We start from the raw sequence: 17,648 nt of genomic DNA, 5'->3' as shown, positions 1-17,648 counted from the left end.
ATCCCCTAGTGCTGGAGTTCTGCTGTTCTCATTGATCGGTAAACTTGGCCTTGGATGGCTGTTCTTGCTGCTCTTCTGGGAGAGGGGCCTGTTGCCGTGGTTCCCAAATGTCTTTGCCAGAGGCAGAATTGCCCCGCCCTTGCCGGTCCAGGCTAAGTCATCTGCTTGGGTTTGTTCTCGGAAGCTTTTGTTCCCTGCAAGCTTTCAGTACCGCTTTGGAGGTCGAGAGTGAAAATGGCAGCCTCTCAATCTCCACCCTGGAGAAGCTGAGAACTCGGGGCCCCACTCCTCAGTAAGCCCCCAGAGAAAAGCAGTCAATCACTCCTGTCTCCCCAGTCTCTGGCCGCACTCCGTGCTCACCTGGCCTGTGACCAAGTGTCTCTATCTCTGGCACCCGACCCCGTGTGGAGTCTCCAAACCCAGCAGATCCCTGTGGTGTGCTCCTGCGCTGCTCCTCCCGGGGGAGGAAGGGGAGTCTCCCCAGATCTGCCACTTGTTGGGACTGTGCCGCGGATCACGGTTTATGGCAACCCTGAGCTGAGAGCCCACTCCTCGGCTCCGTCTCTGTAGCCGGCTTCCCCGCTCCGATACCTGGGGGCTCTGCCACACTCAGGCATCCCCGGTCTTTCTGTGACCCCGAGGGTCCTGAGACCACACTGTCCCAGAGAGGGTTCCATCCCCCACTTAGCCACTGAGCAATGTCCCTCAGCAGAGCCAACTTCTAAAATTTCCAATTTTGTGCTTCTGCAGCTCTATCACTTGCCAGAAGCGGCCAATGGAGGCCCCCTCCCCCACCATCTATCTTCCCGAATATTGCCTCGGATTCACTTCTCCGCACATCCTACCTTCCAGAAAGTGCTCGCTTTTCTGTTCAGAGAGTTGTTGCTATTCTTTTCTCCGATCTCCTGTTGAGTTCGTAGGTGTTCAGAATGGTTTGATCCCTATCTAGCTGAATTCCTGGGACCAGATGAAATTTAGGTCTCCTACTCCTCCACCATCTTGCTCCTCTCTACTACACTTTGGTCACACTAACCTCCTTGCTGCTCCTCCAACATAGCAAGCACATACCTGCCCTCTGGCACTAAGCAATCATTTTGCCTGGAATTCTCTCCCTCTAGAAGTCTGCATGGCTTCCTCCTTCACTTCCTTCAGGACTCTGCTTAAATATCATATATATGCATCATATGTATATACACAGACTTTCCCTTCCCCCAAGAATGTTAGCTCTCTGAGGGTATGAACTTTGTCTATATCTCTAGCTCTTATTGGGCATTTAATACAAAACCTCTGAATGAATAAGGGAATGAATACCTAAATGCAGCCATGAGAATATGTCCCAGAATCTGAACCAAAATAGAATGGAGCAAAGAGAAACTAAGACCAGATAGCAATCCTCTGGCAGGCATATATCAAACATTTCCTCATGTGTTGACATCATGATACACACAATGTTGACTTAAACAAATCTGGTTCTTGCCCATAATAAACAGGTACTTAAGTTGAATAGACATATTAAATAATTAGTGAATGAGACCTTTATAGAAAAGCATTGGCAGCCTTTAAATTAAAACTCTAATTAGTTAATAAATTCGCATTGCCTTGCTCTAAGCCACTGGATGTTTCCCACCCCCATCACTGTTCCTATCTTCTGCCATAAATGTCTCCTTCCTACATGACTCTCCCTGATAGGACCAACCACTGGAGCCCTGCCTTAACTCCTTGCTCACTTCTTCACTGAAAGAGCCTTCTCATTTGGCTACTCAGGAATTTCCCAGTCACTGGTCTTCCTTCTGAACTAATATTGCCCTCTTCAGCGTTGAAAGAAACTCAGGTATGTAAGCAAAGGAAGCAGACTTGTTATTAGAGCCACGTCTTATGCATCCAAGTAACTGAGATGAGTTAGAGACTTAAGCCATCTGTTTAATAGTGATTCAAAAAGATTCTAACACCATTATGGGACTTTCTATCTGTCCATTAGTCAAGAGTTATCTATATGGTTCTTAATATTGCCACATTGACTCTAATAAGACACCAAAAAGGAAGTGAGAAATATATTGACCCACTTTCCTGTGGACAGAGTGATGCAGAAAGAAGTGAGCTGCTGAGGATCAAGCTGTTGGAATAAGAGGTCGGGTCTCCTGACACTTGACCTGTGTATCTCCTCTTTTAGGTCACTACTGATTGTTAAATGGGGTCTCAGGGTTCCATGGGGGAGAAAGAAGAGCAGAGTCAATAACTTTGATTTCTTGGCAAAGCCTTTGCCTCAGTAGGCTTTCCTGGAAACAAGTCCCTATAAGCAAAGTCTCACCAGATTACCCCACCAACCTGAAAAATATCATATCCATGAGGATCCATTAACTTAAAAGATGAAACCAACAAAACTGATGATCACACTATAGTAACAGACTGAAGAATCTTTTCTTTTATTAGACAAAAGTCAATATAGTAATGCTTGACCTCATTCACAACAGCCAGCCACCTACATGTGATTATCCACATAATAACAAAGCAAATAAAGAAATCTATAGTGTTTTGATATCTCTAAAAACAGGAGGTTCAGGATGCTTTGCCTATATTCTTTCCTAAATTCAGAGGAAAGAACTTGACTTGTTTATTCAACTAACATGTATTATACAAATAAGTAGCATTGAAGTAAATTAGGGTGAACAAGAAGGTATACTGGGAAGGTATAATTTTCTTCCATCAGTATTTCTAACTGACAAGTAGACAAAAAAGCAAGAAGTGACATAAAAACCATCCATGGAAGGAGCAAAATATTACAGTATAAGCTGTGTCAAAAGGAAAGGATGAAATATAAAAAAGGACCTGAGTAAAATAAGACAATTTATTCATTTTATAATTATTTCTCAAGCACCTACAACATCCTTAATATTGTGAAGCATAAGACAAAAGCACTATTTTGAAAGGTCTTAAAATTTACCAGAGAAGACAGAATACACACATTAAAGCTAAATAAAAATATGTGCAGCATGAAACTATTTGCTGATTGGTAAAGCAGTGTGTGTGATATTCAAGAATTTGGGGAGGAAGAAGTCACTCTGGATTGGTGAAACTGTAGAAAGCTTCACGGAGGAGGTAGGAATTGATCTAGGTATTTAGATGAAGCATAAAATTTAAACACTGTGAAGAGGAAATTCCTCCAGGGTAATGGAAACAATGCAAATAAGTTGATATAGATGAGAAAGTACATGGCATGTGGGCCAATAATACTTGCTACCATAACAGAAATGCAACAATCTCAGTGGCTAAACAAAATTAAAGTTTACTTCTTGCTCATACAGAGTCCAATTCAGTTGTTCCCAGAGAGTATGAGGACACAACTCTTTTCATCTTGTGGCTCTGACCTCCTCTAGGTCTATAGAGTCTTCTCTCTTTAGCTGGTGGATAGGAAAGAGAAAGAGTAATGAGAACTGACTGGACATGGCAATTTTTCACAGGCAGGCCTACAAGTGATATGCCTCACTTCTACACACATTCCATTGGCTCGAACTCAATCCCTTGCATCTAACTGCAAGGGAGGACAAGGAAGTGAATGGTGGTGAACACACAGAGTCTTTGCCACAGTGTATTTGGTAGAAGGAAAGTCAACCTATTTGGCTGGCACAAAGGGCTAGAGAAATAGACTAAATCAAAGATGGGAAAAACACGAGACTGCTCTCTAGGAGCTCAGGGAGGAAGGGCAGGCACACATGAAATGTTTAAAAACAAACAAGAGAATGTGCCTGATTGTCCTGAAAGTGAAGCATAAAAAGGTGGAAGGGGACTCATGGCATTGAGAGGTTGCTCAGGGTGGCATGATTGGGAGAGGTTTCAAGATATGTGGAAATAATGCTGAGCCTTTAAGGGTGGTTCAGGAGGCAGATGGTGTGAGTAGATATCTTGGTGGGATAGGTATAGATGTGTAAAGAAGAGAGGGTAACACTGATACAAATGAGGAATGAGGACAAAGAACACGAGTAAGGGCAGAGAGATCATGATAAAGCTGCTGGATGGAGGCAGTAATTAGGCAAGTGGTATTTATCAATGAATACCCTTTGGTATTGGGAACAAGCCTTCACTTATAGGACTGTCACACACCACAGGACTTTTAACATCCCTGAATTCCACCCATCAAGTGCTGGTCCTGCCCCCAAGTAACAGTGACTTTTAAAATCCCCCTGTACTTCCAAAGCTCTGCTTAGAGACAGGCATGGAACAGTAATGCCTCTACTGAGGGCACTAGTCACAGAGTTAAGAGAGATGAGGTCAGACAGGAGGTCAGGTAACCTTTATTCTAGGGTTCTGATGTGAAACTAAGGAAGTTAAGGCAGAAAATATAGGAAGTAGAAAGCTACTATTGGTCTTAAATGGGGATTGTGCTGAAAATAGTGTCCAAATCTGTTACCTCTAGGCTTGATGTCGAAGATGGTGGCACCACTAACTGGAAACTGTTTCCAATTCAACTTGAGGCGTGACTCACAAAAGACTTATACCCAAATCAAGTCTATTACTCCAAATGTCACATATGGACATTCAAATATTAAACAATCAATTCCTGAAAATTCAGGACACTCCTATATTAAGACCACTAAATCAGTCTCCTACCTCCTGAGGAATGGTATGTAGATAGAAGTAACTTCCACTAGTGAGAGAAATCAATCTGGCAGGAAACCAGAGAAGTTAAAGTAATCTGAAAGTGTCTAGATCTCCTGTACACATGGCCTTATTCTGTGAATGTTTCTACTATTTAGAGAGCCACTGCAGTTACTTCAGACATGTCAGACCCTTCAGGACAGATATATCTTGCCCTGATTCCCAAACCACTGGAAATGGTTCTCTATCAAATAATAGTACTGCTGATTTGCGAAGCTACACTTTTGTCTCCATATCCTTTGCCCCTTGAGTGGCCCTTAAAATAGGAATTTCTAGCTGAAGAGCATGCTGACTGAAAGAGAGCTAACCCACTGGCTGGGATTGCCTGCTACCCCACAACCACAGAGCCTTGCTTGGCCTTCATGGCACTGATGTGGGACAATCACAGAGGCCGGTCAGATGCACCTGCAGACCTGATAGGAAATGTCACTCAGAAATGCCTCAGCCGGAAAAAGACATCTCTAAATGGATGTTTGAAAATAACCATGATGAGAGCCACAGACAGAGCATTTACAATTTTTTGAAGGAAAAAAAGTTTCACACACAAAAAAGAAAAAATAACATAGAAAAACAATTATAAGGAAATATCTCTCATAAAGGGAAACAGGCAATAATTTTTCCAAACTACCTGACATCTTTTAAAATTCACTTGAGAAACAAACTGAGGTAAATAGAGGGGAGGGAGGTGAGGGGATGGGTTAGCCCGGTGATGGGTATTAAGGAGGGCACATATTGCATGGAGCACTGGGTGTTATATGAAAACAATCAACTATGGATCACTACATCAAAAACTAATGATGTATTGTATGGTGACTAACATAACAAAATAAAATAAAATAATAAATAAATAAATAAATAATAAAAAATAAATTCACTTTTAGTTTTTTATATTTCCAAGATAAAAATGTCATGTAGATGAATAAGCCTCCTCTTTTGAAAATCCAGATATTCCCAAGCAGGCTCTGATGTAATTATTAGAACATCAAAGTAAATTACTTCAATCAGATTATTTCCCTTCTTTCTTCTCAGGAAAATGCCCTCCATTGAGGGAACAGGGGTCTTGGTTGAGGAAGACAAAACATGGGCAACTTTGACACATGTGCAACTTTGAGGTGTAAGGCACCAGGAAGGATTGCTCTTTAGGAAAAGTGGAAAGTGGGAGTTAGGAGACAGATGGAAAAAGAAAGGGAGCTTCTCATCCATATGCACATCTGCCTCTCACTACCTCTGGAAGCACATTAAGATTTTCTTTAAGACAAGAAAGAACTATCACCCTTTTCACTCACAAATGTTTATGGACTGCATACTTGATATCAGGAAGTACCAGGTTCTGAGTATCCAATAGCAAGCAACACAAACTCCTAATATCTGAAGGCAGAAGAAGGGATTTCATCAAATGGGAAAATCTGCAATTTCTATGGAAAGTAAGAAGTTTGGGATCAACACCAAAAAACACTGGTGTGAGGGAGTCCTAGAGAGTGTGAGAAGGAAGAAAAGGGCTATGGGGAAAGGTCTGGATGGAGGGGAAGGTGTGGAAGCTAAGGTCATATGGCCATGACCTTCTCAACTAGGTTGGAGGTGTTTGCTGAGAATAAAGTCTGAGAAGGAAGAAAACAAGGCATAAAATATAGAAAATGTGTTCTTGACCTTGATAAATCTAGTTGTTTTCCTGCTTTTCACCCGCTAGAGGTATGCAGCCTGGTTCCAATGAGTTAATGTGCAAACATTTGATAAAGTGCTGGTAATTAGCCTGATATTTCCACCTCCCTCAACCTTCAATGATATTCCAACAACCTGTTAAATACCCCTTTTGGTTCTAGCAACTAACATACTTTCTGATCTTGTAAGAGCTCATCTTTGAAACCAATTAATCAGTCTTTAGTATCAACAAATGCTTATTGAACACCTGAGAAATTACGCATAAAAGTTCAACAGCAACTTTAATGGGAAATTCAAACCTGCTCACTCTATCCCAACTGTTTGGATATCCTTGCTTTCCACCAAATACTTTAAGAGTACTGTCATCTCACTGGCTGTCTCCTCCACAAATCTTTCCAGAGAGAAACGGTCTACTCCTTCACCTCCTCTTCCATCAAGTTTTGTTCAAATGCTACCATCTCAGCAAGGCCAATCCTAAAACCCCTTTTTAAAACTAACTTTACACTTCCATTCTTCATGCCCTCCTCCATTTTTCCCACAGCACTTACCATCTTCAAAATACTATGTAATTTTTTTTAAAAGATTTTATTTATTTATTTATTTATTTATTTATTTATTTATTTATTTATTTAAAGAGAGCATGTGTCAGCCAGTGAAGAAAGGAGAGTCAGAGGCAGAGGGAGAGAGAGAGAGAGTCTCAAGCAGACTCTGCGCTGAGCATGGAGCCCCACACAGGGCTCTATCTCATGACCTGGAGAACATGACTTGAGCCAAAATCAAGAGTTGGCCACTTAACTGTTTACTGAGCCACCCAGGCACCCCCATAATTTATTTTTTTAATTACATATCTTTCCATCTCCTGCCAAGAATAAATCGCTGTATGTATATGTATTTTCTTTCCTTTTTTATTAAAGATTTATTTATTTTAGAGAAAGAAAGAGAGTGTGTGATGGGGAGGGGCAGAAGGAGATGGAGTAAGAGTCTCCAGCAGACTCTACATTGAGCACAGAGCCCTACCTGGTGCTCCATCTCATGAGCCTGATCACAACCTGAGCCAAAACCAAGAGTCAGAGGCTTAACTGACTGCACCACCCAGGCGCCCCGCTTTTCTTTTATTTTTACTGCCCTGTTGCAAAATCTAGAATAGTGCTTGATGCAAAATAATTTGTTGAGTGGATGAGAAAAATAGTTATGGCTCATTCTATCTCTGAAAAAGAGAGTCTTTATCAGCACCTTCTTGTAGCATTTTCAGTTTCTGAGATCTTTGGTGATTGGTTCTAGAGTAAGATTATAACTAACACAGTCAAGAAATATCTAATGTCATTTATTGAGAACTCCCACCAAAATGACCAAAGGTAGCCTGGGTCGGGGGGAAAAGCAGAGGAAAAGAGAGTGAGAGAGAAATGAAGAGACAAAACCACTGAGGAGTTGGTGTGCAATGAAAAAGACAGCATGTGTTTTAAAACAACAGAAGACTCAGCATGTGAAGAGGCAAATGGGCTGTCCTCTGCCATTTTCCTGGCCTTCATACCATGAAGGAAAGTGAGGTCAAAGAGCATGCCCCACTTGGGCTGAGAGCTTTCACCAGCCATCCCCCCACCACCTCCACTGTGGGAGGCAGTGTCTCTGTTCTTGAAGCCATACTTTAATGGAACTGAGCAAGACCAGGTGGATTGATTATCGATTTAGCCAACTGCTCACAGGAATTTCCTCAGAGAATTAAATGCACCATAGACTACATATTGATAGAGACAAAATGCTTCTCTGAGGTAAATGTTAGGATGCTTATGCGTTGTTTTTATTAGGTCTTGTATTTAAGACCTTACATTTCAGTGTATGTGTTTTCTAATGGGAGTAAAACACTAAAATTATGTCAAAAGAGATTTGATAAACAAATATTAGCTTTATATTCAATTTAATGCATCCAGTGCATAAAACAAGGTCTACAGTTGTTTTACTGTATATATCTCATCCTTTACCCTCCAATTTTTTTTTTTTTTGAGATTCTGTAGACCTTTTTTCTTGCTTTGCATCATGCCAGATTTTAAAATCTGGGGTTGCAGACAAACATTAACAAGTATATTTAATCAGTACTCTGGTTGACACCACTATTTGCTACCACACCAATGCTTGAATAAGTGTATGGCTCTTCATTTACTTTGGAGGGCTATGTATAAGTTCTATGCAATGTTAAGAAATGGATATTTGGGTCTACAATCCTAAATTTGAATCCCAAAATAGCTCACAAAACCTTGGATATACTCATCTCTAAAATGACATAATAATCTACATCACATAATATTAGGAGTATCAGCAATAAAATACATAAAGTGCCTAGCATGGGCCCATCAACACAGTTGCATTTCAACTAGAAGTAATTCCATTCCACCTCCCTGTTCTTGACTTTCCAATCTTCTATGATTTTTTTTCCCTCCATTCAAGGCTGTCATAGATACAAGGTTTTAGAAATCCCTACCCTCTTTTCCAACAAGACTGATCTCATTCAAGTTATATAAATGGAACTGGCATGCTGACTCAGCACAGTTCTATAAAAACGTCCTCATCAGACAGTGAGCAACTGAAGCTACTGTTTAAGAGAAGATTGTCTCACTCAGGTAGGAACAGTCTCTGTTTTGTTTTCATTTTGAAGGGCATACAGCCTTATAAATGTTAATGAGTTTATTCAGTAAAGACCTCAAACTATTAAGCTGTTGTGCTCTACTTCATTAAAATTTCTCCTGTCTAAAAGATGTCCACTCTCACCCCTTTTATTCAACATACCTCTGGAAGTCCTAGCCACAGCAATCAGACAACAAAGAGAAGAGGCATCCATATTGGTAAAGAAGAAGCTAAACTATCACTATTTTTTAGATGATATGATACCATACATAGAAAATTTAAGCACCTGGGTGGCTCAGTCGGTTAAGTGTCTGCCTTCAGCTCAGGTCATGATCCAAGGGTTCTGGGATCAAGTCCTGCATTGGGCTACTTGCTCAGCGGGGAGTCTGCTTCTCCCTCTCCCTCTGTTCCTGCCTGATGCTCGTGCTCTCTCTCTCTCAAATAAATAAAAAATCTTTTTTAATAAAGATTTTATTTATTTATTTGACAGATACAGCAAGAGAAGGAACACAAGCAGGGGGAGTGGGAGAGGGAGAAGCAGGCTTCCCGCCGAGCAGGGAGCCCGATGCAGGGCTCGATCCCAGGATCCTGGGATCACGACCTGAGCCGAAGGCAGCCGCTTAATGACTGAGCCACCCAGGTGCCCCAAATAAATAAAAAATCTTAAAAAAAGAAAATCCTAAAGATTCTACCAAAAAACTACTAGAACTAATAAATGAATTCAGTAAAGTTACAAGATGCAAAATTAATACCCAGAAATCAGCAGCATTTCTATACACTAATAAAAAAATAAAACAATTCCATTTATAATTGCATCAAAAAGGATAAAATACTTACGAATAAACTTAACCAAGAAAGTGAAAGACCCATACTCTGAAAAATATAAAACACTGATGAAAGAAATTGAAGACAACACAAATGGAAAGATACTCCATGCTCATGGATTGGAAAAAATAATATTGTTAAAATATCCATACCACCTAAAACAATCCACAGATTCAATGCAATCCCTGTCAAAATACCAACAACATTTTTCACAGAACTAGAACAAATAATAGTAAAATTTTTATGGAACCATAAAAGACCCTAAATAGCCACCGCAATCTTGAAAAAGAAAACAAAGCTGTAGGTATCACAATTCCAGATTTCAAGATATAACTACAAATATGTAGTTATCAAAACAGTATGGTACTGGCATAAAAACAGACATATAGATCAATGGAACAGAATAGAAACACCAGAAAAAAACCCACACTTCTATGGCCAATTAATCAGTGACAAAGGAAGCAAGAATATATAATGGGAAAAGACAGTCTCTTCAATAAATGGTGCTGGGAAAACTGGACAGCTACATGCAAAAGAATGAAACTGGACCACTTTCTTACATCATACACAAAAATAAACTAAAAATGGATTAAAGACCTAATGCGAGATCTGAAACCAAAAGAATCCTAGAAAAGAACACAGGCAGTAATTTCTCTGACAGTGGCCATAGCAACATTTTTCCACATAGGTCTCTTCAGGCAAGAGAGAAAAAAGAAAAAGAAAAAAAAAAAACTATTGGGACTACATCATAATAAAAATCTTTCGTGTAACAGGGGAAACCATCAGCAAAACTAAAAGGCAACCTACTGAATGGAGGAAATATTTACAAATGACATATCTGATAAGGGGTTAATATCCAAAATATATAAAGAACTTACACAAATCATCAAAAAAAAAATCCAATTTTTAAAATGGGCAGAGGAGTTGAATAGACATTTTTCCAAAAACATCCAGATGGCCAACAGACACATGAAAAGATGTTCAACTCATCATCAGGGGAATGCCAATCAAAACCACAATGAGATATCACTTTATGCCTGTCAGAAGGGCTAAAATAAAAAAGATGAGAACTAAGCACTGGCGAAGATGTGGAGAAAAAGGAACTCTCATGAAATGTTGGTAAGAACAGAGAGGTACAGCTGCTGTGGAAAACAGTATGGAGTCTCCTCAAAAGAATAAACATAGAAATATATTATAATCCAACAACTCCACTACTGGGTATTTACCCAGAGAAAATGAAAACACTAATTCAAAAAGATATATGCACCCTATGTTTACTGTAGCATTATTTACAATAGCGAAGATATGGAAGCAATCTAAGTGCCTAACTGATAGACTAATGGGTAAAGAAGATGTGGTGTACACACACACACACACACACACACACACACACACACACAGGAATCTTACACAGCCATTAAAAGGGATGAGGTCTTGCCATTTGCGACAACATGGATGGATCTAGACGGAAATAAGTCAGACTGATAAAGACAAATACCATATGATTTCTCATGTGGAATCTGAAAAAAAACAAATGAATAACAAAAAGCAGAATCAGACCTATAAATACAGAGAACAAACTAATGGTTACCAGAGGAAAGGGGGATAGGAGGATGGACAAAATGGATTAAGGGGAGTGGGAGATGCAGTATACCAGTTATGGAATGAATAAGTAAATCATGGGAATAAAAGGCACAGCATAAGGAATATAGTCAATGATACTGTAATAACATTGTGTGGTGACAGATGGTAGCTATACTTGTGAACATAGCATAACATAGAGATATTGAATCAATATGTTATACACCTGAGACAAATGTAACATTGTCTGTCAACTATACTCAAATAAAATTTTTAAAGAAATTTCTGTCTACATACAGAATGAAAATCTTTAATATCAATCATTGTTAACTAGAATTTTAGAGAACCTTACATGAAGTACCAGGGAAGTCTCTGTAATTATTATAATGGATATCACTAATTTAGTATTATGTGCCAAAAAATTTTTATTTAATTCTTATAAAAAATTCTTGAGGTATATCTTTTGTACATTTATAATAGTAAAGTTAAGGAAACTTGCTTATAAAAAAGGAAATAATAAAAATGAGAACAGAAAATTAAAAAAAAAAGAAAAAAGAAAGTTGATAAAAACCTGGATATACTCATCAAGAAAAAAAGGTCCATAACACAAATTCCCAATATCAGGAACAAAAAGGAGATTTTCCCCAAAGATTATACACACATTTAAAAGGATAATAGGGGACTATTATATACTTTATGCTAACAAATTCTACAGCTTAAATAAAATGGGCAAATTCCTCAAAAAATGCACATTACTAAACTGATATAAGATAAAACTGGAAAATCCATATATCTGCTAAAGAAATTAAATTTATCATTAAAAAAAAACTTTTCCACAAAGAAAACAGCAGGTTTAGGTGGTTTTATTGGTGAATTCTATCAGACCATAAGGAAGAAATAAAACCAAACTTAAACAACCTCTTTAAGAAAAAAAGAGAACACTTTTCAACTGATTTTGTGTGTCAAGAATCATGCTAATACCAGAACCTGAAAGACATTATGAAAAGAGAGAAAGAGAACAAGAATTACTGACTAAAATGTAAAATGTAAACTAAATTCTAAAATGTAAACTAAAAATGTTAACTAAATTGGGCCCACTTATATATAAATATAATTGTGATTCAGGAAAAAAGATTGACAAATTTTAATGCCAACTCATGATTTAAAAAAAAACTTCCATCAAACTAGAAATAAAATAGAAATTCACTGATCTGATAAAAGACATCTATGAAAAACAAAACATATTGTAATAATTTGTGATAAAGGACTAGACATTTTTTCCATAAGATTCTTAAGAAGACAAAGATGTCCATTCTCATCATTCCTATTCAACATTTTACTGGAGGTGATGGCCAGGGCAATAAGTGAAGAAAAGGATATAAAACACATAAAAATAAAAATAGAAATAAAACTATCTATTTGCAAATGATATCAAGATTAACACAGAAAATTCTAAGGAATTTGCAAAACATCTATTAGAACCAATAAACGTATTTAGCAAAATTGCTGTATTTAAAAGTAATATAAAAATCAGTGGTATTTTACATTGTAATAGCAATTACAAAATTTAGTGAAAAATAACTCTCTTCCCCAAATCATCAAAAATTATAAAATACTTATGAATACATTTAAGAATAGGTGTAAAGTGAAAACTAGAAAACTGCAGAGAAATTTGAAACTGAACAAGTAGAAAGATATAGATTCACAGATTCACAGACTGTAAGTAAACTAAATTCTAAAATGTAAACTAAAAATGTTAACTAAATTGGACCCACCTATATATATAAATATTATAAAATTGTCAGTTCTCCACAATTTGATCTCCAAAATTCTCTACAAATTGCTTGAATGCAATTTCAATCATAATCTCAGCCAATTTATTTGTAGAAATTGATAACCTGATTCTAAAATATCTATCAATATGCAAAAGACTTAAATATCCAAAATAATATTTAAAAAGAATGAAGTTACACAATTTGCACCACATGATTTCAGACTTACAGAGATAGTGTAATCAAGAAACATGGCAATGGCATTAGAGCCAGTAAGATAATGCAATGGAACAGAATAAAGATCAGAAATATACCCATAGTTACATGGTAACTTAATTTCTGGCAAATGTCAAAGCAACCCAATGTGGTAAGGAATATCTTCTTAACAAATTATGAACAACTAAATATATGGGGAAAAAATGCACTCTGACCTGTACTTTACCTAATACACAAACATTAATTTACAGTGACTCATGGTCTCAAAGTAAAAGCTAAAACTATTAATCATTATCACTCTTTATACTATTAGTATCATTGCAATTTGGAGATAAGCAGTTTTCTTAGACTGAATATAGACATCAATAACCATAAAAGAAAGAATTTATAAATTGGGCTTCCTCAAAATTAAAAACTTTTGCTCATCCATAAAAAAAAATTAAGAAAAAATAGTTAAGTCACAAGCTAGGGAAAAAATATTTGCAAAACTTACACTTCACAAGGGATTAGTATCTAGTTATTATAAAAAATTCCTATAACTCATTAATAAAAACAAAACAACCTAATAAGAAACAGGCAAAAGATCTGAATGGACACATCACAAAAGAGAATGTGAAAAGGGCCAATAAACATGAAAAAGTACTCCATATCTTTAGTCCTCAAGGAAATACAATTGAAATTCACCATGAAATAAAAGCATACAGTTAAAATAATTAAAAATTTTTAAAAATAGACAATACCCAATGGTGGCAACCCAGAACTCTTATACATTGCTGTGGAAATACTGAATGGTTCACCTACCTTGGGAAAAGATCTGGCAGCTTATCATAAAAGCAAACATATGTCTACCTTGTAACCAAAAAATTTTACTCCTAGGAAGAACAAAGGAACAGAAGAACAAAAACCTACACCCCTCAAAAAAATGTACAAGATCGTTCATAGCAGTTTTATTCATAAACTGATTTTCCTTTTCTTTCTGTTCACCAGGGCTCAACTTCTATTCATTAGACAAGTTAAGCACAACCATAGTAGGTTGCCCAACTGTAGAAGAAAGACCCAGAGACTTGGTGGAGACTTTGTAGAGAGTCTGAGTTTGGCTGTATTGGGACTGAGTGCTGGAATTGCCTTGACTCTTGCCATGTTGGAGGAGGTGATCAAGCCTGACTCATTTAGAGGAAGCTAAAACAGCTGAGAGTAGTAAGAGATGACACACAGATGTACATCCAGAAGTCTCTGTTGACCAAACAGCTGAGGACCAGGGGGCATTAGGCTCATGTATTTCCATAGTGTAAGCCCAACTGCCAGCACTTTGGCAGGTGATGTGGAAACCTGCTCACTCACATGGAGACTTCACTTAGCAACTGTTACGTTCTGCATAGCACTAACATCCTAAGCAGCACTTTGTATTCCTGAGTCTGGACTTTCTATACTGCAATCTCTTCCTGGTTTCCACTCCATATCACAGCCTGCAGATGCATTTGATGCCTTCACTTCCAAAGATTTTCTTAGGTTCTGTAGCGTCAAGAGTCTTCATTCTTTTTCATTTACTGCAATTGCGTTAGGACACATTGTCTTTCTCCAGTGTGCTGTATTAGTTAAAACTCATTCATCTTTTTCTATTCTTCCTAGTTCTGTTGCTCTTTCTTTTCACAAACCATCTCCTCCCCAGTTCTGTTTGTTCTTTTGGATTTAACATTTTTAAATTTTTACTTACTGTAGTTGTTTTATTTCAGAAGTGTTGGTTCTATAATTTTTAAAAGAATATTCTCTTTGCTACATCTCTTGACCTGTCATATTTTCCAAATTTTATATCCCACTGAGAAGCTTTTTCTAATTTCACTAATGATCTCTTCAGCTGGGCAGGATATACTTAACAGAACAATTAAGTTTTATCTTATATAACTAGTTTTTTTTAAGTCAATAAATTTTTATTTAAGGAATTTTACATGTGATTCCTTCTGCTTCCAATCACCGTTGTTCCTCCAAAGTCAGAATCATGATCTTCAAAATAGCCCTTTTAAAAAGTACTTGTTCAAACCACAGTTGTCACTGTCAGTCCTACATAACAGGAACATAAAAGTAAGGTTCTAGAGATGATCATGTAAACTGAAGCCCGCCTCCCTCTGTTAAATCTATTGTATTACAAGTTGCATGGTTATTAGCAAGAGTGATTTAGCAAAAGACATTTGCAAGAGTAGAGATCTAGGCACACGCTGTTCCATATATTAGCCATGTATGGTCAGATGAGAATTTGAAATATGACTATTACCAAATCACATATGGCTTGTGTTACATTTATACTGGACAGTGCTGATCTAGCCAATGGAAATAGAACAGGGTTGATAAAATTTTCCCAATAGGCTGAATGCTAGCAAAGCAGAAGAAAGAAAACCTAGTGGGAAAATTTTTTTATGGTCATGTCCACAGCAAATGAGAAACTGCATTCTCAAAGCCTTGGTAATGACCATTTATAACTAGTTTTATATGTAAGTTTTAATCAATTCCTTTTTGAAACTGCTTAGTTTTTTTATAGCATCTTGCTATTCTATGTTTTTTTCCTTTTATTTAATCATTTTACACATATACCTCTAAGATTGTTGAATAATCTGAAATTCTTAACAACCCAATTCTCTGATGTTTGTTGTATTTGCTGACTCGTGCATTTAGTGGAATGCTCCTCATATTATATAATTTAAATTTTTATTTAATCTTCAATAGATGTTTATCTGTGGAAATACAGTGCAGCCAAGATTAAAGATTTATTCCTTAAGAATTTTTTTCTTTTGTGATCCCAAACAAATTTTAGGATTAATTGTTCTTAGTCTGTAAAAACTGCTGTTGGTATTTTGATATGGATTGCATTAAATCTGTAGATTGCTTTGGGTAGCACAGACATATTAGTAATATTGGTTCTTCAAATCCATAAACATGGAATATCTTTCCATTTGTTTGTATTATCTTCAATTTCTTTCATCACTGTTTTATAGTTTTCAAAGTATAGGTCTTTCACCTCCTTGGTTAAGTTTATTCCTAGGTATTTTATTCTTTTTAGTGCAATTATAAATGGAATTGTTTTCTTAATTTCTCTTTCTGCTACTTCATTATTAATATGTAGAAATACAACAGATTTCTGTATATAAGTGCTGTATCCTGTGACTTTACTGAATCCATTTATCCATTTTTATAGTTTTTTGGTAGAGTCTTTAGGATTTTCTGTGTATAGTATCATGTCATCTGCAAATAGTAAAAGTTTTACTTCCTTACCAATATGGATGCCTTTCACTTCTTTTCATTGTCTGATTGCTGTGGGTAGGACATCTGATACTAGTTGAATAAAAGTCATGAGAGTGGATATCCTTGTTCTTATTCCTGATTTGAGAGGAAAAGCTCTCAGTTTTCCACCATTGAGTAGGATGTTAGCTATGGGTTTTTCATATATGGCCTTATTATGTTGGGTGTGTTCCCTCTAAACCTAATTTGTTGAGTTTTTATCATGAATGGATGTTGTACTTTGTCAAATTCATCTATGAAAATGATCATATGGCTTTTATCCTTTTTCTTAATGTGATATGATTGATTTGCAAATATTGAACCACTCTTGCATGCCAGGAACAAATCTCACTTGATTGTGGTGAATCACTTTTTTAAAAAATGTACTGTTGGGTTCAGTTTGCTAATATTTTTTTGAGGATTTTTGCATCTGTGTTCATCAGAGATATTGGCCTGTAGTTTTCTTTTTTTGTAGTGTCTTTATCTGATTTTGGTATCAGGGTAATGCTGGCCTCATAGAATGATTTTGGAAGCTTTCCTTGCTCTTCTTTTTTTTTTTTTTTTTTGGAATAGTTTGAGAAGAATAGTTAGTAACTCTTCTTTAAATGTTTGGTTGGATTCACCTGTGAAGCCGTCTGATCCTGGACTTCTATTTATTGGGAGTTTTTTGATTACTGATTCAATTTCATTGCTAGTAATCAGTCTGTCAAATTTTCTTTTTCTTCCTGATTCAGTTTTGGAATGTTACATGTTCTAGGAATTTAGCCATTTCTTGTAGCTTGTCCAATCTGTTGGCAAATAATTTTTCATAATATTCTCTTATAATCCTTTCTTTGCTGTGGTGTGGATTGTTATTTCTCCTCCTTCATTTCTGATTTTGTTTGAGTCTCTCTCTCTCTCTCTCTGATGAGTTTGGCTAAAGGTTTATCAATTTTCTTGATCTTTTCAAAGAACCAGTTCTTGGTTTCATTGATTTGTTCTATTGTTCTAATTTCTATTTCATTTATTCTGCTCTAATCTTTATTATTTCCTTCATTCTGCTGGCTTTGGGTT

General features: G+C 36.9%; 1 non-coding gene across 1 annotated transcript; it reads right to left on the bottom strand.

Annotated features, from left to right (window-relative positions):
* Positions 1-15,670: 15,670 nt before the first annotated feature.
* Positions 15,671-15,792, bottom strand: LOC123325228. The gene has a single exon (XR_006540327.1). It is a non-coding gene; the product is annotated as a small nucleolar RNA SNORA32 (small nucleolar RNA).
* Between the last annotated feature and the right edge of the window lie 1,856 nt (positions 15,793-17,648).

This window comes from Neomonachus schauinslandi, chromosome 6 (assembly GCF_002201575.2).
Source record: "Neomonachus schauinslandi chromosome 6, ASM220157v2, whole genome shotgun sequence".
In the NCBI taxonomy this organism is placed as follows: Eukaryota; Metazoa; Chordata; class Mammalia; order Carnivora; family Phocidae; genus Neomonachus; species Neomonachus schauinslandi.
The sequence above is the reverse complement of the archived record's forward strand: the minus strand, read 5'-3'. Positions and strand labels throughout refer to the sequence as shown.